This window comes from Equus caballus, chromosome 6, assembly GCF_041296265.1.
Source record: "Equus caballus isolate H_3958 breed thoroughbred chromosome 6, TB-T2T, whole genome shotgun sequence".
NCBI classification, from domain to species: domain Eukaryota; kingdom Metazoa; phylum Chordata; class Mammalia; order Perissodactyla; family Equidae; genus Equus; species Equus caballus.
In genome coordinates, this window is record NC_091689.1 from 7,302,390 (window position 1) to 7,328,804 (window position 26,415).

General features: G+C 45.5%; 1 long non-coding RNA gene across 12 annotated transcripts in view; it reads right to left on the reverse strand.

The window, feature by feature from the left end:
- LOC102149067 (uncharacterized) overlaps positions 1 to 26,415 on the reverse strand; it is a 314,317-nt gene that overhangs the window by 149,124 nt on the left and 138,778 nt on the right. The window lies entirely within an intron of this gene.

The window sequence follows — 26,415 nt, forward strand, 5'->3', positions numbered from 1 at the left end:
ATGATGGCAAGTTCACCAGCCCCCAGCAGGTGCGCCATCTCACTGCCCCCCTTGGTGTCCCTTCAGTGAAGATTCTAAATCAAGACCAAAGGAGCCTTTGTCCTCAGGGCAACACCGATCCTTATAAGCCACCTCATTAACCCGGCGTCCTAGCTGAAGGAACGAGGGTGAGGGAAGAATGGAGACAGAGTTGATATTCGCCTTCTAATTAATTTGCAGGAGGAAAAAATATCTTAAAACTTTCCATCTGCATGTCTGCCTCTGCCTAGTGAAGGAGCAGCACCTCGAAACAATAATAGTGATGATAAAGATGAAAACAACAGCCACTCTGTGTAAGCTTTGGCCCCAAGCAACTCCTTCCCCTGCTGTGACAGCAGAAGGAAAGGACACGGGACCAGATCCCTCGGGAATGTCTGGGAAATCATATCCTGGCTAAAAATTTGGGTCCTAGGACTGCTACATTTCAATCAAAAGCTCTTTTAGCAGAGTGTAGGAGGAGAAGAATGAAAAAGTTATTGGGAGGCGGGGAATGAGTAAAAGGGCAGAAAAATCAGATTTTTACTTTGGGGCCTGTGATCTATGCAAGCTGACAAATAAAGGAATGCAGAGCTGGGAAAGCTCTCACAGACGTAGTCCAATGCCCTCCTGTTTTAGATAAAGAAACGGCACAAAAGTTAAAGGATCTGTTCACAGTCGTGTTCGTGGGAGGATCACGCAAAGGTCAGGAGCTCTTGTTAGAGTTGCAGGCAGTCCTGAAAGGTCTGAAGAATACCAGACACGAGTGAGAACAAAGTCAAGGTGCTGGCTTCACCTGATTTCTAGAAACTGTGATCAACAGCGTTTAGTGACTGTCGAGGAGGATTACAATAAGGATGGAACCCAGGTTCTTCCTAGATTTCTGGCTTGGGAGACTGAGTACATCATGATGTCATTTATTAAGATGGGAGACACGGGAGAGGGAAGAGGTCAAGAGTTTGAGACTGTGTTTCCTAGTTGAGAGGGAAGTTCAGTTGCAGTGTCCAAGAAGCAGTTAGGCCTAGAGCTCAGCAGAGAGGCTCAGCTATGAGAGACAGCAGCATGTAAGTGAGGATGTAGGTAGGGGCGGGGGGTGGGGGGGTGAGGTCTTTGACAATGAATTTGTAAGAGGGTGGAGAACAGAGCAATTGAAGAACATTGCTGCTTGAAAGGCCGGGAGAGAAAAAAGAACTGGGAAAACTGAGGAGACGCCAGAGGGGTTGGGGAGGACCCGGCATAGGGGTGTGAGTGCCAAAGGCAGCCCACTCCAGCATCCAGGGACTGTGGAGCCCACGTGTGCATGGCCAGCCTCCAGGACCTTTTGCTTCCTCCTAGTCTGTCTGTTCTTCCCCGGTCAGGGTGGGGCAGGAAAGTCTTCAATACATTTGCCGCATTTTTCCCCCCAGACCTCCCAGGTTTATGAAGTTATGAGGCTCCTGATGCAAAGCCACAGTTCCCGAATGTACCTCAGCATGGCTGCCTCTAGAATCAGGCTCCACTTAGAGATTTCCCTGAATGCTCCACCAACTCCACTTTTGGTAGCCTAGACTGAGGGTCTGGTGTGCAGATGTGCCTCTTCAGGCCAGGAAGATGCTCTGTCAATATCTATGAAACCACAACCAACCACTTGGACCATATCCTGTTTAGTAGACTTAGGTGGAGGTTTGAAGAAAAGATGAGAGGAAAAGGGGAGAAAAGAAAGAGTAGGGAAGAGCAAGGAAGAAGTAGTTAAAACCTATATTTAGATAGAAGTCTATATTTCCAAAGACTCAGTTTCTCTCTGAATTCAGCAAAGCGTCATTAGTAAATAGGTAATAAGCTCCTACTATGTGCCCCCAACTCAGTTAGAAAACTGGAAATATATATTTCCAAGGAAATATTGAACCACCAGGTTTCTCAATCCAAGATAATGTGTAACGTGGATGATGGGAAGAATAGGTCAGGACTTCAAATGAGCCCCACAAATTGATGAACTAGGTGTCAGAGGGCGGAGGAGAAAGAGCAGTGGGATAAGAGACCAGAGATCTGAGTTCTAAATTTGGACCTGCAGCAATGAGGTGTGGGTCTATGGGGTATAGCTATTTAAGAAATCTTTCCTGAGCAAATAGATGGTCAAGGCTCTATGTCAGGTCCCACAACCAACAGTGACACGTAAGACATCATCCCTACTGAGGTGAGTCTCCAGATGACGAAAGAAGAGCACAGAACTATTGGGAATTTAAAAAGGGAGAAACGTTCAGAAGCCCAGGAAAAGAGGAACAGGTTTTAAAAGATGATTATGAGTTTTAGAGTATGTAGTTAATGTAAAATGTTTTATAGAACAGCAATTTCAGGAGCAAATGCACAAAGCAGAGACATGATAGACTTTTTAGGAAACCCTCACAGCATTCATTTCCACTAGAGGCCAAGGGCACGCAGGAGGGGAGGGACAGAGGAGGCTGGAGGTGTGGAATGGAGCTGAGCACATCATGCTCGGTCAGGTTAGGACTGGAGAACCACTGAAGGGCTTTCGTTATTTATGAGATTACAACTGAAGTTCGTCTTATGAAAATCAAGTTATCCTAGGTACCGCTCACCCATGAAGTGGGGGACCCAGATCCGAAAGGCCAACGAGCTGCTTCAGCCCCTTGCCTTCTTCAAGGGAGGACTGGGTCGAGCTAGTATCACAGGTCTCCAGTCTATTCCAATGTTCTACTTCTAAATTTAACTAAATGTAGACGAATGGAGAACAACTAGGTGATTCTCAGGAAATGTGAGAGTCACGTTGGATGAAGGTGCTGAAGAAGATGGAAGGTGCTGAAGTGGAGAATTTGCCACTGATTGTGTGTGTGTTGTTATTTTTTTAGTAATTGAATATTTCTCAAGATTATTCAATTCAGTCTCATTTGATCAGAGACTAACTTACTATTTTTAGTGTTCCTTAGGTGCAGAAGCCATGTCTTACTTGGTTTTTGGTTTTTTTCTTTGTCTGTAGTTGTGAAATATGCCCCATTAATTGGAATATGGGTTAAATTAGGATGTAATTTCAACATAAACAATAGAATAATAGCTTAAAAATATGGAGAGATGGATATCTAGACATATAAAGATCTTTGACAAAGGAGCCAAGAACATACAATGGAGAAAGGAAAGTCTCTTCAGTAAGTAGCGTTGTGAAAACTGGACAGCCACATGCAAAAGAATAAAATTAGACCATTATATTATACCATGAACAAAAACTAACTCAAAATGGACTAAAGACTTGAATGTAAGACCTAAGACCATAAAACTCTTAGAAGAAAATATAGGCAGTATGCTTTTGACATTGATCTTAGAGGTATCTTTTCTTATTCACTTTTGACCTTCCCAGTGTTTGGTGGTGAGTGGGAGTATAACACATGTCCCATTCAAGGGTCCTCATGCTAATTCTATCATAAAAAATAAGCACGAAATACCCAAGTGTTTAGTCCAACAGAATTTGAGACCAAACATCCAGCTCCTTCAGGCTCCTCTTGGGAGGCTATTTTCCCCGATTACCCCTCCCTTGTATTGGCTTCTCCATGTTCTGGCTTCTCCAAAGCATTTTAAGAATGAGTAGCCATTCTTAATGCTAACTGTTCACTTTTTCAAAATGAAAAGTTGTACAAAGTATGCAGACAAGCACAAAGGTATGCATTGATCTCAAGAAGTCAGGCTGCCCCAGCGTATTACCCCCATTATTTTCCACTGTGGGTTCCCAGATGGGTTGGATGGGGCTCAGTATTCTTCAGTTTATTCCATGTCCTGCCCAGCCAGCTCCCCGGGAGGTATGGAAAATGAGAGTCCAGCCTGGATCCTCAGATCTGTGGATTGTGGATTTCCCCAGCATCCAATCTTCATCCTTAAAAGGGTCTGCCCTGCCAGGGACCCAACCTCTTGATTTCATCTCAACGACCTTGCTTACCTTGGCAGGAGCTGCCCGCACCAAGCTGGATGCAGTGGCCTGTTAGGGGAGGAGGGGAATTAACTACTTCTCCCTGTCACTTCTTGCCCTCCCCGAAATAGTCGACTGGACTCTCACACTTGCTTTGGGGAAGAATCTTACCCTGAAGCCATCTGGCGAGACAGAGGAAATGTCTTTTTATATCCTGCTTTTCTCAGAGTACTGGGCCAAGATAGATTCATGTTTGTCTCACAAAGAGGAAATGACTGTGGCTTCTGGGGACACCTCGTTGTAAGGCAGTGGTATCAAGGGGCAAAGAGGATGGGAAAGTGGAATGCTACTCTGCCTCCACCCATCCCCAGCTTGGGGACTTGTCTATAGTCCAACATCTAAGGTCTCTCCACACTGGTAAATTGGGGGTAGGACCCGCATATCTCACCTCAGTTTGGTGAGGCCAAAACAAAAGAGGAGTAGTGAAAATTTGAACAGATTGACGTGGAAATCATGATCAGCAGAGTCCTCTACTCACAGGCTCTTGGCTGAGTTTCACAGGTTGATTTGTTCATCTAGTTTGGGGCACTGTGGTGCATGTAAATGACTCCTGCACTGATTTGATGCAAAGTGTGCAGCACAATTCCCTCCGCATCTCCTTTGTTCGTCTGTCTCAACTCTACGGGACACAATAGATTTCAGGACATAACTGCACGTCAAATAAAACTGAGTTGGGGGGAGGTGGCATCTAACCAAACTTTGAGTCCTTGGTCAGGGACTTGGAATGCACGAAGCAAGAGTCTAGCTAAACAATTTTATGTAACACTACAGAGTAAAATATGGAGAGACCGATAAGGAATTTGGGTACGCCTTTGCACCTTCTTGTCCTGAGCCACACTGACCTATAGTGAACAGAAAACACCCATTAGTGGATCACTCAGATGGTGACCAAAAGACTAGGGAATATCTTTGCTTCCATAGCATTTAGTGGCCTTTCTCTGTCTGGGCTGGGGGTGGAGGCTGCCATGGCCTGGAAGCAAGCTCACACACTCTTTTATGGTCCTTACTCACTCTTTTTGTATTTGTAAATGTATGTCTGTTTATACAATCTCCTCTTCTATCTTGGCAGGAAGCTCATTTTGTGATGGATCAAAATTAGTCAACTGGAGTGTCCACTAAATTACCAGTGAGCTATAGGAACTGACTGGATTTGTGTTGGATGTAGAGGAAAGGGAAAATGGTCCTGAATTGGAGGCTGGGCCCAGAAGAAAGCAGATGAGACCCCCTGAGACCTGAGAAACACAAGCACGACATGTATTTCTACTGTCTCTCTTGGGTACAATTCTAAGCAAATATATTTTTTCTACTTTACATTCCAAACTCAGGTAATGAGGCAGGAGAGGTTAATGTAACTGAGACAGAGTCGGAGACAATGAGGTCTGCCAGCCTGGCTTCCCATCCTAATAACTTGCCAGATATCCATCCCAGCTGAGCGGCTACAGACTATAAAGGAAAGGTCTTAAGATATCAAATAATTGGGTCTAAGCCTGTGTTGCTTCTCCTCATTTTACTTATGCCTGGCTGGGTAACACACAGCAGGTCACTTCTCTCTGGAATTTTCCATCTATAAAATTATATTACAGCTAAGAGCTGATCTCCTAGAGGGTGAGAGAGTGGGTTTCGGCACCTCGACACCCTGGTGGTGCATTCTGGTTGCTCAACCTAAGGGTCATGACCCATGGCTCTGGCCACAGAGCATAGTTTTGTGGCTACAACTTCCTGCTGTGCCTCCAACCCAAGGCCAAGAAATCTCCCTTCTGTTCTTTGTTGATTTTCTTATTTGCGTGTGCTATTTGTTTTCTTCTTCGTAGGTTATGATGACTTGGGGCAAAAGAGGAGGAGGAGTGATCTAGAGACTTTGTGGAAACTGGATTTCAGTTACGAGTCTGAGCGCTCAGTAACCCCAGATATAATGTGATTTGCGCATTCACGGCTGAGGAAGGGTGTGTCTGACAAGGCAGGGAGGGAGAGGCAAAGCAGGCAGAAAGTAACATAGGATGACAAACACAAGAATGGATCCCCCAAGGGTCCCAGGACCTATGCAGAGGGGCCAGACCTGCAGAGATCCCTGTAGCTAGGAGCTGGCTCCAGGAAAGGAATTTACAAAGGGCAGTTGGTCCTTCAGCCCAGGGACTTCCCTTTATGGTCCTGCAGCCAAGTTTGCAGGTTCCCCAGGTGAGAGCATTGAGAGCTGCTGCCCAAGCTGCTGTGGAACACGCTGGCAGACCCCTCAGATTCCCGAGATTTCACACTGTCCCTGGTATGTTGGCTAGGCCTGCCTCACTCCTGCCCCTGCTGACACCCAAGAAAGGGGTGCCAGCCTGTCTGCTTCGTCTGGGAGACTTCCGCTGTGTTTCTGAGAAATGCTGGCTCTTGAGAAGTACCTCCAAGCCTCTGGTCCTCCTCCAGGGCAATGCAGCTACAGAAAGGACACATTCCCTGCGTGCACCTTGATGCCGGAGATCCCACTCGCCTGCTTCTCACGGGAGGAGAGTCACCCTAGCACAGCCCCATTCACTCTCCTTTCTCACCCGCTCTCAAGATTCACTCAGCCAGGCTGGAGCACCCGCCTAAATTCAGGAGGGCCAGGACCATTCTCTTCAGAGGCAAGGGGGGTGGTAACTTAGTAATTTCTGAGACCTTGACCTTTCTGAAAACTTCATGGTGTGTATTTACTGAGTCATGTCTAATTTTCCTGGTCCCCATTTTTCCTCTCATTTACTACTTCTTCCCACTTTCAAGTCCTCAGCTGGTTGAACTCAAATACTACTCCCACCACACACACACACGCACACACCACACACACCATGCGCACGCACAAACACACGCACGGATGCACACACTCACACACGTGTGCACACACAGACACACACAGACACGAAACCCCACGAAATCTACAGGGCAAAGTGTTGGCCTTCAATTACTTCTCAAGACACTGCCTAATTTCTTCTTCCTGTTTAAGAAAATTGTTACACCTCTAAAAAACAACACACAGTCTTTGTTTTTAAAATTACACAATATTAAAAAGTACAAAAAAGGGAAAACAAAAAATTACCTCAATACTCCATCATTAAAATAACCCTTATCAACATTAAGTAAAAATCTTTCCTGACGTTTCTCAATGTATAGAGATAGGTATAATTTTACAAAAATGAGATTTTATTAGTTTCCTTTTTTTAACTCAAAAATATTGTTTCCTTGAGTGGAAACAAAGAAAAAGACTATTATGAAACTTAAGGAATTGCTGAATATCAGAAAAATGCTTCCTTACCACATGAGAGATTAATTCCTAATAGAACTCACTTTGTTGAGCCAAGAACAAAGGGAAGGAGTTGCAAAACTTCAAGATATGGGATCACTATCTTTTTGAACTCATTTATTTTAGACCCTAGCGTTTCAGGCCAGAGCTTGTATTTTACGTGTGTTTTTAAGCTATGTTCTTCTAAAATAAAACCAGAACTCAACAAGTACTTGCATTATTTTTTACACTCCTGCTTCAGAACTTTTCCATTGTCCTTGCTATACAAATGGCACCAAACTCTGCTCTCCACTGGTGCATCCATCCCGCAGGAGGGAAGACATGGCGAGGGTAGGGACGAGATTCAGAGGATCAGATCGCTGGGGAAAGGCCATTTGAAGGAAACTTGTCTGGCTTTCTGCCCAGTTCCCCTGTTCTTCCAGCAATAACAGTTTAATAACTAGCTTTAGCCAGGTTTCTGGAAAATAAATCTCCCCACCAAAATCCGCCTTGTACCATGTGACTTAAAAAAAATTAATCCTTATTTTAATGGTTTTTATTTACTTATGCATGTTCTTATAAAATTGCCTAAAAATTGGAGTAGGTAGGTATCAAAAGAAGCAAGCGTAATGCTTAAAAAGCTGAGGGCCCGTGTCAGCACCAGAGCGCCACTGAGTTCAAAACAGCACGACGACACAGGCTTTCCCGCCCTCACTCACATCTCTCTCTGGCATTTCAGGAGGTTCCATAATACAGATCAAGGCTGCTCTTACAATCCTGATCTTCTCTTGTTCTTTAGCATCCCCAGCTCCTGACCCCTCTCACCCACACCACCGTACCCCGCCAGCTCTCAGTCATCTCTCTCCACCATCGCTCCCTCTCCAGTGTGCTCAGGTGTTGCTGTGAGCCTCTGCTGCCTGCAGCCCCTCTCTCTCAAAAATGTGCTTGTCCTTGCTCTTATCAGAGAGCATAGGATGGGGAGAAGATGAACAGACAACGTCCAAATGTTCCATCAAGAAGAGAAAGGCAGAGAGTCTGTGAGCCCTTTGTGCTGGTGATTTGTGTCTTGTCACACCAGCTTTTATGGGCTCTCGGGAGAGGTGGTAATAGAGGGTAGGGGGCAGGCTGTCTGAAACCTTATCATCTCTCTCCTGTTGATTTCTCTACTCCTGGAAGCAGAGAAGAAAGAGTAAGAAGCTAAACGTGTAGCAATGGTGCCACATTTTAATTAGTGTCCCCAAATATCAGAAAGAGCAGATTCTCCCAGCATTGACAAGCATGGAGTAAGGGTCTTTTTATAGATTGGTTTCTGCCTTAGACCCAAGTTTCTTTGTTAATGATTCTGAGTTTGATTCGTGTGTGTGTGGCTGGCAGGCTGGTAGGGCATTGGGTGAAGATTGAATAAAGTGAAAAAAGAAGGGGAATAAGAAGAAGAAAAATATGTATCAGGTGCTTTTAAAAGAACCAGTCCAAACAAAAATAGCCAAGGGATGTCTGCGGACAGCTCTGCTGGCTGCCACCAGAGCTGGAGAGAAGGGCTCTGCCTGCAGGGCTGCGTAGCAACAGAGCTCTGATTGGCCAGCCCCATGAAAAGACTAGGCCCTGGCAAGGGCTCTGAGCCGTGCTCCTGCAGGCAGCTGAGCTGGGGCAGGCCCAAGCAGGCCCTGTGAAGACAAGCTCGGAACCAGCCAGAGTCCAGCTGTCGGCTAACAGCCGTTGTGAGTCCTGATAGCTTTGGGGTTGTTAGTGCAAGACTTAGCTCCACAGCCTCCCGCCTGTGCCTGAGGCCCCTGCCTCCTGTGGGTTGGATTTGTGTCCTCACAGACCGTAAACTATTGGAAACAGGGTCTTATGAACCCTGATAACACAGGCAGAGAATGCCTCGGAAAGATATTGGCTGGGGAGTCAGGAGCCTGAGTTCTAGTTCTGTATCAGGCATTTATTAGTGTAGACATCTACCATTTAAGGGGGCTTATGTCTGCTGATCGCTGTGGCACATAGGTCACCATACTAATTGATAAACCCTCATGACAACTCAAGGAGACGGAAATAATGATCCCATTTTCCAGATGAGGGAACTGAGTCAGAGAGAGGCTGGGGCATATGCAGTCTGTAAGCACGTGGGGCACCTGTGGATGCTCAAAGATCTGCTGGTTGATAGCAGCTCAGTGTCAACTGGACCGTTAGGCTGGTCTACAGGCATCAAAGTCTTCTGCCCCATTTTGGCCTGAAATTAAAGCATTAGGATGAGCCAATAGTTCCTATTGTTAAAAATAAAATACCGGGAGAAGAATGCGAATATTTTTGGGTGGGGAATTAATAATAATAGGTGGTAGAGTCGCAAACTGAATACCTGCAAGCAGTTTCAAATGAATGAGCTGGGTTTACATGCATGAAAAGAACAAATTCCAAAAACATGCTGTTGACTGAAAAAAATGGTTGTAAAACAGCTCCCGCAATGCGATATCATGCAGGGGAAATTTTAAGCGCATAAAGCAATGCTATCTGTTGTGTGATATGTAAATCTGTAATAAGCCAATAAACATGGACAACAATGATTCACACCAATCTCTTGACAGTGAGTGTCCCTGGAGGGACAGGGAGGGGACCAGAATGAGGAAGAACAAAGTAGTTTGCAACTTTAACTGCAAGATAGTTTACACACACTCTCACACATGCACTTTAAAACTGTCTGAAGCCTAAACGACAACAAGCAAACATTTTAAATATGAGTGAGGAGATGTGTGTGCTTATCACATTATTCTCTTGATTTTTCTGAATTAAAAAAAAAAAAAACAGGAGAGTCTTTCCTGGGCGTGTCTTCAATCGTACCACCCCGTTCATGTGGGCCTAGAAATTAATCCATGGGACTGTTGATCCTGGGGACATCTTCTAGGACTGTGAGGGATAGTAAGAGACCAAGATCTGTGTGCTATTTTGAAATTAAAAGAAAGTAGGAGCAGTCAAGAGTCCTGTATTTCAGAGAGAAAAGAAACTTGAGGGGTGGCCCCGTGGCCGAGTGGTTAAGTTCACTCCACTTTGGTGGCCCAGGGCTTGGCTGGTTTGGATCCTGGGCCTGGACATGACACCGCTCGTCAAGCCACACTAAGGTGGCATCCCACATGGCACAACCAGAGGCGCTCACAACTAGGATATACAACTAGGTACTAGGGGGCTTTGGGGAAAAGAAGAAAGAAAGAAGATTGGCAACAGATGTTAGCTCAGGTGCCAATCTTTTTTAAAAAAGGAACTTAAGAAACCTCGAAGATATTACTCACGCTGTCCAAGCTTCTCCCCCTTCCCTTCTCTTCTCAGCCAGAAAGCAGCTTTTATTAAGCTCCTTCTCTGCATAGGGCTCAAGGGTCTATATATGCTAATGTAATTGCTATATTTTGCTAAGTATTTCAAAAGTAATGTACACTTATCTGTACAAACAAGTTCTCATTCCTTGAACCCTATTTGCCTTCAGGCCTCAGGAAATAAAGGAGTGCAAATAACATCTCAGGTGGGAAGAGAGTAGAGGAATATTCCAGACACACTCTACCCTGCAGAACTGAGAGGAAGGAAACCACCTGTGTGTCCCAGGGAGAAGTGTGGGAATGCAAGAAAGACAGAAGTAGGGCAGAGAGGGCAGGCTTACCTGTCCTTATTTTCCCCCCTGGCACGAACCTTAAGGCCAGAGGGGGCCTGTTGGAAATGGCTGGGTAGGTATGGAAGGAGCCTGAGGACATCTGGGGCAAGGGACTGGCGGTGCTCTTCCCCAGGCACAGCCAGGAGGAGCATGTGAGCCTCGGGGCAGAGCCATAGTCAATGTGGCGCCGTGCAGTGGCTTAGCAGGGGAGCAGCGAGGTGGCTGGAGAGGCAAGCCCACAGCAGGACTTCCGTGCTGTCACCGCACAGCCCCTGGCAGTGAGCAGTGGGCCCAGAAACTCACAAGTTCTCCAGAGAGAAGCCGAGGAGGTGCTGAGAGGGCTCCAGCTCAAGAAGAAAGAGCCACATTGCCCCCAAAGACCGCTTGAGACCAGTGGGCACCGACCCAGGGACCAGACCAGACCATCCGCTCCACGGTGGAGACTGGTGGGAATCCAGAGGGTACCATTTTGACTCAGAACCGCCCGTCGTTTCTTCCACCGTGAGGTCTCTTTAGTCCCCCTTAACCTCCAGGAGCCCTTCTGGAGAGGAGGAGGGGAAGGAGGAGGAGGCCAAACAACTTCGAGTCTCTGGGATAAGTGTTATTTATTTAACCGGAAGAGACTGAGGTATCATCAAGAGTGGTGAGGCTGTCGTCCCACGAGCCAGAGCTCTTGAGACGCAGATCAGCCATAGAAAAGTGTTAAAAGCTACGTGAGACGTGGTTTTTTTTGTATATTTGAAGGCACTGTGAATCAATGGGTGACAGGACACACTGTTCAGTTTTGTCCTCAGTTGTAAGAATAAATGTCAGAGACCATAATCAAGGAGGCACGCGGAAGGGAGACATCTCCAGGGCTGTTTGGGAATTTAAATTCTCTATGTTCATTTCACGACATCTTTAAATCCTCAATTCTTGTGAAAACATTAATTTTTTTGTTTGTTTTAACTTGGTGTTGTGGCTTTAAAGATTATGTTGAAAGGTATGGAGTTTAAGTTTGGCACAGGGATGCTGGTACGTAGAGAAGGTAAATAGAAATATTTCTTAAATGTGTGCATGCACACACATATCCACATGCAGAAAACACAAATGAACCAGATGGATGCTCTGACGCTAAGCCACTCGGCAATTACCTGGACTATAGGATCAGCAACAGCCCGAGTCCAAAACCAAGCAGCCAGTTAATGAGCTTAGCATCCCTCATCCCTGGCGTGCCTATAATTCTTTGCTGAAACGAAATATAAAATAGGGCCTAAAAGAAGCCTGGCTAAAAGCAAGGGAGGTTTCCTTCATTTACCTAGTCCCGGGTGCTTCGTCTTGCCGTGGCAGCAAGCCCACTGGATGGGGTAAGTTTTGCAAACTCCAGCAGACCTGCCAATGATGGGGGTGGAAACAATGCTCCAGTCCCGCTGCCGCAGGGGAGGTGAGAAGGGACACCATCCAGCTCTGCCCCTTCCACTGGCCTGGGCAGTGGGAGCCCCAGGCAGGCGGTCAGATGAGCGCCTCCCTCCGTGCTGACCCGTGGGCTGTCCTGAGCTGAACTCCGCTCAGCTCCATCCTTGCTGCTCGCTGCTCCCCGCAGAGCGAGCCCGCCCCTCGCTGGCTCGGCCTTCTCTGACTTATTTGGTTTAAATTACTTTTTTGAACTTTGGTCTCATTATTTTTGGACCGTCACTTGGTCTGGAAGATTTTCTTTCCACGGTTCCTTCTGTTCTCCTTCCTTTTCACTCTCTTGGATGCGCTGCCCAAGGCCTCTTTTTACAGTTCCTTTTGGGTGGTTTTTATTACCTTCATGCATCTCAATCTGAGTAGGGAGAAGCTCCAGGAGCATTGTCATCTCCCGCCTGGATTCCTGCTTGTTTCGTTGTTATGGGAGCTCCTCGGTTTAAAGGGTTGGGGGAACTCTGCTTCTCCAGCAGCTCATGACCCAGTTCCTGAAATGGCCTTCTCTGCTTTGATCTGAGAAACCAAGTCCCACTGTCATCCTGTGCTGCCACAATGCACTCCATACTCCCAGGGACAAAACCATAGATCTGGGCATGCCCGTCAATGATCAAAGATCCCATGATGCTATTTTTCTCTCCCGCCTCGTAGGGAGAGTTTGATATGGCAGTTGAACTGGTTTAGATGCTTTGAGCTGCAAGGAACAGAAAGATGTACATCTCAGCTGACTTGAACAATTGAGAAAACGTGTTATCTCCCATAAGCAAAGTCCGTGGGTGGGAAATTGCAAGGCTGGTTAATTCACAGCCAAGGACATCAGCAAGGCCCAGCTTCTTCCCGTAATTCTGCTCCACCATCCTCACTGTGTGGGCTCATGCTTGGGCTAGCTAACCTACTGGTTATAAGGTGGCTACTGCAGTCTTACCCAGACACCATGTCCAGCTAGCTGTGAACTTTTGCAAGTTACTTTGCCTCTCTGGACCTTTGTTTTCTCATCCAAAATAGCAATAAATTATAGCGAACACTTACACAGTGATTGCTATATGCCAACCAGTCTTCTAAGGCTTCACGTACAGCAATACAGTCAATCTGCACAACGAGGCGGTGGGGTAGGTACTGTTACTACTCCCACTTTAAAGTGAGGAAACTGAGACACAGAGAAGTTGAGCGAGCTGTTGTAATCACACAGCTGTGTGAGCAAAGCTGTGATCTAACTCTAGAGAGGCCATGACCCTAACCATTCACTTTCCTGCCTCTTAATGAAACAATAAGTCAATACAAACAGTGTTTGCCTACTCATGGGCTGAACATGATTAAATAGGATAACACAAGTCAGGCATTGGCAGAGTGGTGTGAGCACAAGAGCTCAGGGAATGCGAGGTCAATTCTACAGTCACTTCAAGTGCATAAGGTCAGCCTGGTGCAGGTTGAGGGAGTTAAACAGCCCCTTACTGTTTTTCCCTTAAGCCAAAGCTCTCTCTATGCTACATCTTCTTCTAGAACCTAACCCTTGGGTTACTTATAACTCACTCCTATCCTTTCCTAGCTCATAACAGACCAAGGGGAAACCTCCACGAGTACGAAGCTGCTTGATCTGAAGACTCAGCCTGTACCCTTCCAGGTCTTTCCTCAGACCTAAGGAAAGCCCCCTGTGCCATCAACCCATTACTGGTTTTAATCCTGTTTCTGCAGCCATACTTGTCTACCTTTTACTTTTTTTTCCTTCAAAATCATGAGATATTTCAAATATAGAGAAAATCATAGAGAATAATAAAGGTACACCCATGCACCGCCACAGATATGTTTTAAACGTCAATATTATCATACGTTTGGGGCCTTTTAAAAATAAAACATTAAAGATACAACTGAAGACCCCTCCTCTCCTTCTCTTCTCCTTTTTGGCGACCGCTCTCTTAAAGGTATGCATCCCACCTGTACAGGTTTTTGTATTTGTAGTACACTTTTATAGAAAAATATGCACTATTATTTGTTGTGCTTGGTAACTTTAAAAATAAACAGTATCATAGTGTATGTAAGATTCTGCAACTTGCTTTTTAAAAATCAATGTTTATTTTCACTGATTTTGTGTTTTTTCTTTCCATGCTTCTTTTTTAAATCCTTTTTTGTTATTTATTTATTTATGTATTTTTTGTAAGGTATATTGGGCCCTGAGCTAACATCACTGCCAATCTTCCTCTATTTTTTTTATATGTGGGATGCCTCCACAGAATGCGTGATGAGTGGTGTGTAGGTCCACGCCCAGGATCCGAACCGAGAATCCCAGGCCACCGAAGTGGAGCACACAAACTCAACCACTACGCCATGGGGCCAGCCCCCAAAATCCTTATTTTTTTCTCCTTCCCTGCCTTCGGTTGTATTAATGGAGCTTTAATTATTCTCTGCCTCTCTACCACCTTTCCCCACTTGGCTTCTAGTTTAGATGTTAGATTGTATTTCTGTTCTAATGGTTACTCTTAAGTTTTTAATACACGTACTTATATATGAAATTTTTCTAAGACCTACATTTGTTCATTATCTTTAACATCCTCTCAAACAAGACAAGGATGTTAGTATGTTTTAACAACTTTGCCGATCACCCCCAACACCAACATTCGTTGGTGCTTATTGTCTAGACTTATAGCCACACAGTAACACAACATTTATTTTTACCTAGCCAATAATTAATGCATTTTACTTAAATACTTTACAGCTATTTTGGTTTTGCTTCCCATTATTCCCTCTAAGTTCACTTTTATCCTTTTTGAACTATACACAACAGTCTGCAAGTAGTAAATTGCTGTCTTTATGTAGCTGAATATGTCCTTATTTTGCCCTCACAATTGAACAATTATTTAGCTGGGTATGAAATTCTAGGTTAACTACTTTTTTTCTCAATGCTTTGAAGTTATTAACTCATTTGTATCTGGGGGTTGATTGTGGCTGAAGACAATTCTTTTGTCAATCTAATTGTTAGTCCTTTGTAGGTAAGCTATCTTTTCCTTCTGGTAGCTCTTAATATTTATTTTCTATCATTCACAGTCTACAGTTTCACTACGGCATAAATAGATGTGAGTTTATTTTCATTTGTCCTCTTAACACTTTACGTGAACTTTCAACCTAAGGATTCATGACTTCAATTCAGAAGACTCAGATTAGTCTCTGTATTTTTTTCCCCTGGAACTCCTAATCAGATGTATGTTGGAGCCTCTCAGTCCATTTTCCATGCCCATCATATGATTATATATATGTATGTATAATTTCTCTTTCTGTATGTATTTTGTTTATATCCCTTTTTTCCCATTTTATTAGTTAGGGTTCTCCAGAGAAACAGAATTTATATATACATATACATATGTAAATATATAATAGGTACATATTTATATATACATATATACATATGTAAATATTAGGGTTCTCCAGAGAAACAGAATTTATATATCCATATGTAAATGTATATATGTAAATATGCACATATGCAAATACTATGAAATTTAGATATGCATATGTAAGTTTATACACATATGTAAATTTATACATACATATGTAAAAATTTATATAGACAGATGTTTTATTATTCTCTATGAGAGAGAGGGGGCTATTTATTCTAAGGAATTAGCTCCTACAGTTGTGGAGACTGGTAGGTCCAAATCCGCAGTGTGAGCCAGCAGGCTCAAGAGCCAGGACAGCTGATGATGCAGGTGAAGTCTGAAGGCAGTCTGCTGGAGAATGTCTTTTTCCTCGGGAGAGGGTTGATCTTTTTGTTCTAATAAGGACTTCAAATGATTGGAGGAGACCCACTCACATTACGGAGGGCAACTGCTTTACTGATTAAAAGGATAATCTCACCCACAAACACTCTCATAGAAACACCCAGAATAAAGTTTGACAACACATCTGAGTACTCCGCATTCCAGTCAAGTGGACACACAAAATTAACCATCACATCCATTTACATACTCCATATTTGACTCTAGTTTAGAGTTTATTCTATTTACTGAATAATTTTTCAATGTTATAAAATGCTATATTTTAGTACCATAATTCAATATTGTTACGTTACATATTCTCTTACGTGTGTCTAATTTTTGCTTCTTCTGTTTCATCCTTCCTTGTTTTATCCTTTAATGTTTATTATTGCTGTTATTTTTCCTTTGCCTCTTTGACAATCCTAAACAGACTTATTTTTAAGTCATTTTCAGATTATCCTATTATTTTCATTTCACCTGAGATTAATTCATTTTCTCACTTTTTATTATGTTAGGTGCCTGCCATATTGCTAATATTCCTCATATGTTTCAGAACTTTTGGTTTACAGGTTCGCTTTGAGTCTATTTCAGAAGCAGGTTATGTAGGGCAGCTTGGAATTTCCATCTTGCTGTGATGTCAGGGATGTTACAGATTCAATCTCCAAGTCAGCAGGGGTCTTGACCCAGGTCTTAGCTCTGGGCCTGTTTCTGTCTTCCCCTGCCTCCCTAGGCATAGAGTTTTATATCGGCTATAGACAGGTTGCTGAATTTTCTCCGGCTTCTTTATGACTCGATAACAAAGGCCAAGCCAGGCCCCTTTATACCATCATTACACAAGCGGAATTGAACACACAGCTTCCTCTGACTTCATTTTTGACCTGTAATCCTGCAAGGCTGGAGATTCGGCTGCATTGACCTATCTGGCATTTTATTGATCACTGCGATGTGTCAGCAGCAGAGTGAAGGCCTCAGGATATGAACTGAGGATACCATTTTGACTAAAATTCCCCCATTTTATTGTTTTTCCAGCTCTATTCTTACACCTTTTCTAGCATATTCTCTCCATATTCTCAGCATTCTCTGGAGCCTTCTGATGAAAACAGGGTCTTTTAATCACCTCCTTCCCTTTTCCAGTCAAGTCCCCAACAAGAAACAGATGGCATACTCAAATGGGGAAATTCAGGAGAGTTTAATAAAAGGACTACTTACAAGAGTGTGGTCAGAATTAACGGAAATCAGAAAGGATTGCTGAAGTTCCCAAGATTAGCAACAGCAGGAAGCCAATCCCGCCCCACCCCCTCCCCACCCTTAGGCCTGAAGAAGCAAAGAGAAAGGAAGCAATTAACAGAACTAGTAGAAAGTTAGAGCTGTAGGTATAGAAGACAGCTGCCTGGCAGGAGGTGTGGCCTTTGATGGAGAAACATGGTTCATGCCAAACTTAAACCAGGCAAGGACACAGACAGGGGACCAAGTACCCCAAACTCCTCCTCCCACACCCCTATTTCCTGTTGGTGCTTCCACTGGCCAAACCCAACTGGAAGCCACAGTGCAAGGGCCTACTTAACATAGACACAAAAGGTGAGCCTCTCGGAGTGCACAGCAGAGTAGAAAAAGGCAAAGAGTGGATGTGGCTATAGTAAACAGAGAATATCCAAAACATCGCATAGCCCAAGAAGACAGATTTCTCAAGTCACCTCCATCTTAAAAATACATAAATAGGGGCAAGCCCTGTGGTCGAGTGGTTAAGTTCGCACGCTCTGCTTCTGTGGCCCAGGGATTTGCTGGTTCGGATGCTGGGAGCAGACATGGCACCGCTCATCAGTCCACGCTGAGGCGGCGTCCCACATGCCACAACTAGAAGGACCCACAACTAAAATATGCAACTATGTACTGGGGGAATTTGAGGGAAAAAAGCAGAAAAAAAAACATTGACAACAGTTAGCTCAGGTGCTAATCTTTAAGAAAAGGAAAGCATACGTTATCTTCCTTTTTCTCTTGCCTGTCTTTAGTTAGTGTCCCTATGCTTTTTTCCTTTCACAGTCATTTCTTGAAGGAGTTGTCTAAATGCACTGTCTGCACGTCACTCGCATTCACTCCTCAACCTTCTTTGGTCCGGTTTATAACTTTACAAACCCTGAAATGTCTTTCAAAGAAATTACTGACTTCCTGCTGAATTATTAAACCAATCCAAACTCTTCCATTCTTACCAGCTTCATTGACGCACTCTTTTCCCAAAGCCCCCTCCCCTCTTGGTTTCTGTTCGACCCCTCTCCCAGTCCTCCTCTTGTTGGACAGCAATGGCAGCACGTAGGAGGAGCAGCCATGTGGGCTGAAGAAGCAGCACCCACGTGTGACCTGAAGGCTCCCAGGGAGTGAGGCCAGCAGTGGCTGGAGGTGTGGCGGAGGGGTGAGGGTGAGGAACATGTCCCAGCAGAAGAAACAGCCTAGGTGAGGGCCATTACTTCTTGTTTGCCATCGGTGGCTGTACAGTTGACCACCAAACTTTACACCATCACCCTTCAGAATGGGAAAAGCTGAAGTGATCTGGAAGGAATGTAATCTTCCATAGCAAAGGCATACAGAAAACTTGACAGACGTATCTGTTTAAAAAATGCATAAATCTCAGCCTTCCATCAACACTGTTCGTTTGGTGTGACCTCCTCACCCAGAACACTTCTTCTCTTTAGAGCCTCAGTTTGCAGCGCTGGGCAGTACCAGCTGACAGCATTTCATCGTGCAGGACATCAGAACTGCAGAACCCGAAGCAGAGACAGGCTGCAACCCCGCGTTGCCCTTTTTGTTCCTCTGATGTGTAAGAGAGGTGAGAAAAGTAGGGTAGAAGAAGAGCTGCTGAAGACTGAGCAGGCAGGTGGAATTCAAAATCCTTTTTTTCCAAATTAAAGAGATGTATTCTGTGCCAGGGCTTCTGGGCCCTGATACAGCAATAAGTCAAACACCGGCATTCATCTCCTTGCAAATGGGATCCACCTCCCCACCTTGGAGCATGGACAGAATGCCATGGAGAGGACCAACGGAAAAAGCTGAGTATGGCTCGGCAGACCCACACAGGCCTTTGCCTCTGGCCCTCCTTGAGTTCCCTCCCCAGGAGTGCTTGACAAATATGCATGGCTAAGAGGCCGTCCAAGGAATGTGGCCGTCTCAGCCGTCAGTTACCAGGGCTCAAAACCAGCGGGCAGGAAGAGCAGATGGCGAGCTGGGTCGGATCTGCCCCCGGGAAGGTTTGGAAAGAGGAGATACCCATGACTGGGCAGGCTGAATTGATGCGGTCTGGCCTAAGGTCAAGGGAATGGACAGAATGACCTTCCCAGCTCTCGGCCAGCCCGATGGGTCTATGAAAAGAGATGTTTGATTCATTCTCGGGCTCTACCCAAGTGACTCTGAAATATTCCCAGACAGCTGCCAGGAGAGTCAATGGTCAGTGAAACAGAGACCCAAGAGCCAAGATTCTGGGTTTCCAAGCCCCCTGATGTGTTTCCCTTAAATCTGTTTGCTGATTCCCTTCTCTGATAAACCATAAGACCACTGATGGCAGAGGCTCTTTCCCCTCGCCCCCTCCTACCAAGCTGTGCTGGGCTGCTCTAAAAAGAAGAGTTACTGTTTGACACCAGATCATTTCTCTGAGTGGCAATTTATCAGCCACAGGGATATGGGGAGGATGAGCAGATCAGCAGTAGCAAGAATGACAACGAGGAGTAAACCTGGAATCATGTTTACTCATTTATGGTCTTCCTATTTATACTCTACTCTGATGTCCACTAAAGAGAAAGGGGGTTAGTGAAAAATGTAGACACATTGCCATCCCAGACCCAGAAAATCAAGTTTCTTACCTAGAAGAAAATTCCATCCAATCTGAAAGTTAAATGGGGACCCAAAATCTGATACCTACCCACATCAGGACACATCAGACCCTATTGAGGTAGCTTTGTGCAGACAGACAGATAGGTTGGAGAGGTAGCTGGAATTAGGTAGAGTGAAACAGAAAGAGTGAATCAGGAAAGCTCTTCCGCAGGCTGAAATTTTGAGTATGGAGTTGTGGATGAGGGGAAAAGTCGAAATAAGGAGAGGCAAGGATAGTTCTCTGTAGGTTGTGCTGGTCAGGAGGAGGCATGCATGGAGGCTGAGGCATGCAGACAAGGAGTAGGAAGCATTTTAGGAGAGCCTGTAAATAACGGGAAGTGGGTACATGGTGAAATGGGGCTGGGGGAGTGAGGCTGGGGGAGAGGCAGCCCTGAAAGCTCAAAGTGAAGAGATTGGATTTAATACAAGGGGATACACGCAGCCAAGTTGGAAATCCATCCACATATCTGTGGAGGCATGCAAGAAGTCTAGTGTCTCAAAGAGAATCCGGGAACTCTGCTGATGCCTGAGGCTTTCCAGTGCAGGCAGATCAAGGGGAGAAGAAGAGATGCTTTCTCAGAAGAGCTCTGAGTCGGGCGGAGGTGGGATTAAGCAGCCAGCAAGTGAGGGCATGTACCTCTAACCAAGCTTTGAAGAGAGATCTCCCCCATCCTAGAAAAACAACAAAAACCCCAGTCTTCAGGTGAGGATGGATATGCAAGGGCTTGCTTTACCTTCTGCGCGTTTCATCCAATACCTCAAGTGTGAAAGTATGGAAAAAAGAGCAGTAGAAAGAAGTCAGTACATGAATGTCCTTCACTGTACGGGCACCTAAGACTGAGAGCTGGTGTGAGGGCCGGTCGTTGGTGTCTGATGCTGCCCTGTACCAACAGCACAGACAACCCATGATGTGGAACAGGTTTATCCCAAAAGTCCATCTCCTCTAGTCTTCTTCAGTTCCACAAACAATTTCTGGGTGTCTCCGTCAGGCCAGGCACAGTTTTTGGTACTGGAAAGCACCAGGATAGATGTTTCTGCCCAAGAAGGGATGATCACATTCTAACAAGAAAAGTGGAAACTAAACAAATAAACATACTAATAAGATCATTTCTTTTGGTGCCAAAGACTATGAAGAAGATTGAATGTCTAGGCTGAGCAGGGAAGGAAGTGGCACACTGGAGAGTGGTGGGCAGCATGGAGTTAGGGGTGGAGGGCAAAGGCCCATCCAAGGAGTTGGTGTCTGTGCTGAGATTGGAATGATAGTAAGGGACAGCCAAGGACCCAATGGAGAGCCTTCTGGAAGAAGGAGCAGGATGTTCAAAGACCTAACCTGAGGCTGGGATCTATAAAAAGCAAATTAATAAGATGACAGTCACTGCTAAGTGTCCAGTGCCCACTGTTCAAAGAGTGAAGGCTATGGCTAAGATGTCACACATACAGATGGAAATAGGAGAGAGAAAATTAAGATACTGAACACTTCAGTGGGACTGAACAGAAGTCAAGATTCAGAGAGAGACAAAGAGAAATGGACAGCCGGTGAGCAGCATGTTCTCTGTGTGTGCAACTCCTAGTTAATTAGCTTGTGCTCATGGAGCCTGCAAGAGTGTGGTCCCTGAGCTCACGCCTGAATGCTGCTCTGGGAGACAGACTTCCAAGCGCCTGAGCAGAGGCTGAATCTGTCTCCAGGAAAGCAGTTTAGAGGAGCAGAGAGAAAAGCAGAGTGAGCCAGCGCCCGGGGCCTCCCCTCTCTGCAGGATGGTGATCACGGCCGTGCTTGCAGGGTCTGTCTTTCCACAAGATGGTCAGAGCCTCAAGGCACATGGCTACGCTCAGTGTGCGTCCACAATGTGGCCATCGTGGCCATAAGCAAGAGAGCAGGGATTCTTGTCACACCCTCAACCTGTGTTATTATTTCAAATCGAGGAGATAGGAAGATGGCTGGCATTGAACACTGAACTGGTTTCTAAGACTCTTGGGCTCCAGGCCTGACTGTCCCACCATAGTACTTTCCCTCTGTGTATTTAGTTTACCGTCTATAAATTAAGGAGATGGCATGTTGATTTCTAAGGGCTCTTCCAGAGCTCTGGCTGTCTCATGAAACACAGAAGGCCTAAAATTAGAGGAGATATATGGGAACTCTTAGCAGCTATGGCATAGCAACATCAAAAATCAAACGGAGCAAGGAGATCAGATACATTGGTTAGGGAAGTATTTGGCTGCAAGTAACAGAAAATGTAACTAACAATAGGGAGTTTCTTTTCTCGTATAACAATACACCAAATTTCTGTAACACAGGGCCTATGCTGAGTAGGACAGAAGTAAAGTTGGGTCAAAGGGGATTGGTTATCAACTAATGTACTTAGGGGAACACAGAAACAAGATGCCATCCAAGACGTCGCTCAAGCACTGGGGCAAGAGAAAAGGAAGATAAGTTGGGGTGAGCGGCAGGAATACGTGGTTTCAGTTATCAGAGGAAGAGTTCTGGGACATGGGAACACTCCAAGTGTGGTTTCCAGAAAGGACTGCTGAAGTGCAGCGAGAAGGAAGAGGGAACAAGTGAGTACTCATCTGGGTCTTGATCCTTTCTCAGCATGTCCTAGAGACCCCAACACCTGATGGGCCCATCCCACCCCTTCCTGCCTTAAGCAACAAATCACATCCAAAATACTAAGAGAGAAGAGGCGGGAAGTGGTAAGAACAAGGGATTGCAGGCGTCAGTAACAGCCTGCTCTGAGTGTGGGGTAACCAGCCAGCAGAGGCAGAGCTGAGAAGCAAGGGAGCCTGGGGGGACCGAATGTCTGTCGGTATGTCTCGGGAGAAGGTATGAAGGTGACGAAATCACAAACAGTCTGGAAGAATGAGCAAGGAGCAGGGGGAATCTACCCCATTGTCTGCAGGGGCATCAAATCGGTAAACTCAGCTACTCACATACAGCCAAGGGCCTCTCTGTGCTCCGAGGACCAGTCTCATTCTGGCTGCAGGATCTCTTTAGTGCCTGCCTGTCATGACTTGTCATAATGCCATGTCCTGATGGGCTTAAATGGCCATTTCTCCTGTTAATGCCTTTTCTGCTTTTCTCTTTCAAGCTCTCAACTTCCACTCCAACTACTGAATGCCAACAATATCACAATTTTTTAGAGACCTTAAAACAGGACAGCTTTACTCTTAGCATTAGAGTGTCCCCAGAAGATAAGGACATAGAATATAAATTCCATGAACCTATTAAATTGTTAGAGCACTGGAATGTAAGCATTGTGAGGGCTGGATTTTGCTATTTGCTCACTGCTGATTCTCAATGATAAGATCAAGGCCTGGCACATAGGAGGTACTTAATAAATATTTCTTCTTTTGTGTAAGTATGTGAGGAAGATTGGCCCTGAGCTAACATCTGTTCCAATCTTCCTCTATTTTGTATGTGGGATGCCTCCACAGCATGACCACCAATGAGTGGTGTAGGTCCACGCCTGGGATCTGAGCCTGCGAACCCTGGGCCTCCAAAGCCGAGTGTGCAAACTGGACCACTGTGCCACTGGGCTGGCCCCAATAAGTATTTCTTGAGTGTTGAATATGAGCAGCTGTGTGAGCATTTGTGTGTCACTCCAGTGTTACACCCATAATATCCTTCCCAGCCAATAATCAATCATCCTGCCAAAGCCCAGGTACCTTGACTCTTTCCCGCCTCACGTGAAGTTTCCATCCACACAAAGTTAGGGGGTGAGCACTCTCGTTCTTCATGGCCCCAGTGTCGTGGGCCCCTTACCACTCTTAGAACTTGTCCTGATTCTCCCAGGACCCTGTGAGTTCTCAGGGGCCCAGCGTACAGCATTTGAGCATGATGTTTCCCTCTGGGGCCTGGAAGACAGCCGCTCTTGCCTTCTGGAGGTTGGAATGGCTTCAGAGACTTCCAGAAGCCAGTTCCTGGGTTCTTCTCCAGCCCCCTTCCCTCTGCCACTTGCCTGTGCTTTGCACAAACACTTTGGCCATGACTCATTTGGTGAAGCAGAAAGGGGTCAAGAGGAGGAGGGAGCCCAGGGTCCCAAGTCTCCAGTGACTGGGCAACTCAGGGGGAAGTGAAGTCCAGGCAAATGACCATCACCTCCCCCATCACACCCGCTCCCCCTTTTCCTCATGGAAATAAAGTGAATATGAGGTGAAACATCTGTTTTGCTTCAAGCAAACTTCATTTGTCTTTTCTCTTTTTCCTCAGTTTTAACCCTCCCTCTGCCATTGGAGAGCCTGCTGCATCCTCCACACTTAATCCATCTCCCGGCGACAACTGAGGCACAGTCCCCTGGAGGGGTATTCTCCTTTACAGACAATCTGGGATGATTTTTTCCTCCTCCCTTTGGGTACCATGTGTGTGAATTGAGCTCAGAGCATCAAACAGTATCTGCCTGCTTCTTTCATTCAAAGCCTGTCTGCTGAATGTGGAGCACCTCCCAGCACTGTGCTGGCTGCTGGAGACCCAGGGACGAGCAGGACAGACATGGTCCTTTGGGAGCTAATATCCCAGGGCAGGGGACAGACAAAGGAGCAAACCAATAAATAAATAAGTCATCACAACTTGTGAGAAGTGCTTAAGAAGGCAATAACTAGAGTGTTATGAAAGATAATAACGGAGGCAGAGTCACAGAAGGTCAAGGGAGGTCATGGAAGGTCGAGAAGGTCACAAAAGTCCTTTCTGTAGAGAAGACTTCTAAGTCAAGATATTGAGAATGACACAGAGATGTGTAGAAAGAAATGACTGAAGAGGGTTTTCAGAAGAAAACAGACAGAGTAGTGACTTTAAGGGACAGAAAAGTGCTTGGAGTTTTCTAAGAACTGTATAAAAAATAAAAAACTATGGTGACATAAAACAGAGCATCTGGTGCTTAGTGAGTGAGGCAGAAGACACGATGGGATCAGAAAGTCAGAGCCGGGAGAGAAGCTTAAATCTTTTTGTAGGTGCACTGGGAAGTCATCAAAGAGCTCTGAGGAAGGTCATGGATACCCCAAAGGAAAGCCCTAGGGCCACCCTAGAGTGACTGAGACCCACCCCAGCTTCATTCCCCAGCCTCCATTCTCAACTTCCACGCCCATCGCAGTCCTGCACCCGGAGGGAGTTAAGGTCATGTTTAATTATTTCACAGATTCTTTACTCCTCTGATAGACGCAATAAAGAGATACAGTTCACATCAGTCCATTTGGCAACCTCTGAGCAACTGGAAAATTTGGTCAATGGTCAACACTCAGCAAAAATGAGATTTTTGAATTATTGTTAGAAGCTTCAATGATATAGCCTCTCCCTGTCCCCCAAGACTGTGAATAATCCAAAACTTGTTATAAGACAGTACAGGCCTTCTTAGGCCAGAGGATGCTTGCCAGATATTTCTACTCTGGCTGGTTACAAAAAACGATATCTAATAACAGCCCAGACCTCTTGGGGTCAGAGAATCATACTACACCCAGATGTGCAGAGAAAGTGTGGCTTCTTCACGTCCCTGTAACTGATATGATCCTCCCAGATACCTACATGTGCTGAGCAAAGAAATGCAACATAATCCAACCCAAGGAAAGTAAATGTAATCCAGTTGGATAATTTCAGTCAAATGCAATAATTTAAACAATGCATTGAGGTAAAACGCTCAGGTTCTCAGACTTTGACTTTGTTACTCTGTTGCTTTGTCTTTTCCCAATACGGTTTCCAGGCATATGAGGGTGGCTTATTATGTCCTCAAAGCAGTGGGGGGAAAAGGGTTTATTGAAATACGTGGTGTCCTCTGGATCCTTGTTGACCATCACTGTAAAGGACCGTTTAGGAAGGCTGCTCTATCCTGGGCAATCTCCTTGCATTGACTATTGAGGGCCCTGGCTGGTAGAACTCATGGTTTAATCTCTCTTCCAGCCCAGGAGCCCTCTCTGGTTGGCCTGTCCCTGTCAGGGCTCCTGCTGTCTCTGTGGATGGCGCTGAGGTCTACCTGGGATTTCCCGTGCTTCTGGCCCAGGCAACCCATTCCACAGCTAAAAGGCTCCTTAGCCCTGGTCCAGAAATCCTCTCCCATACACTCAGTGAGCTCCTGTCAACCTCTTGGCCAACTTCTCATTCCTGTTTGCAGGCCAGAATGTCCACATCCCACTCATGCCACCACACAGGAACCCAGGGCAGTTTGAGAGAACAAAATCCAGCCCTGCCCCCTCCCAAACCATGAGGCATCACCACTTCTACTTTGATGTGGCCGCCCTCAGGTTGGTGCTTTTCAGGTGAGCTCCTCCGAGAAGCAGGGGACCCTGCCTTCAAACTCCCTTAAAAATAGATACTTTAGATACATTGTCCTTGTCGCCCTGCTACCATCTCATCTCCTGCTCTGCATTTCCTTCTCCTCTTTCTCTGTCTTCATTCCTTTTTTCCACAATCCTTTGAGGAGCAAACATGATGGCCGTTGGGCTGGTCATTATTCTACACTATATACTCCTCTGTCCTAGTTATCTATCTTAGAGATAGTACAGGATTCTTGTGTTCCTCCTTTTCTGTCATCTTCTGTAGCATAAGTTT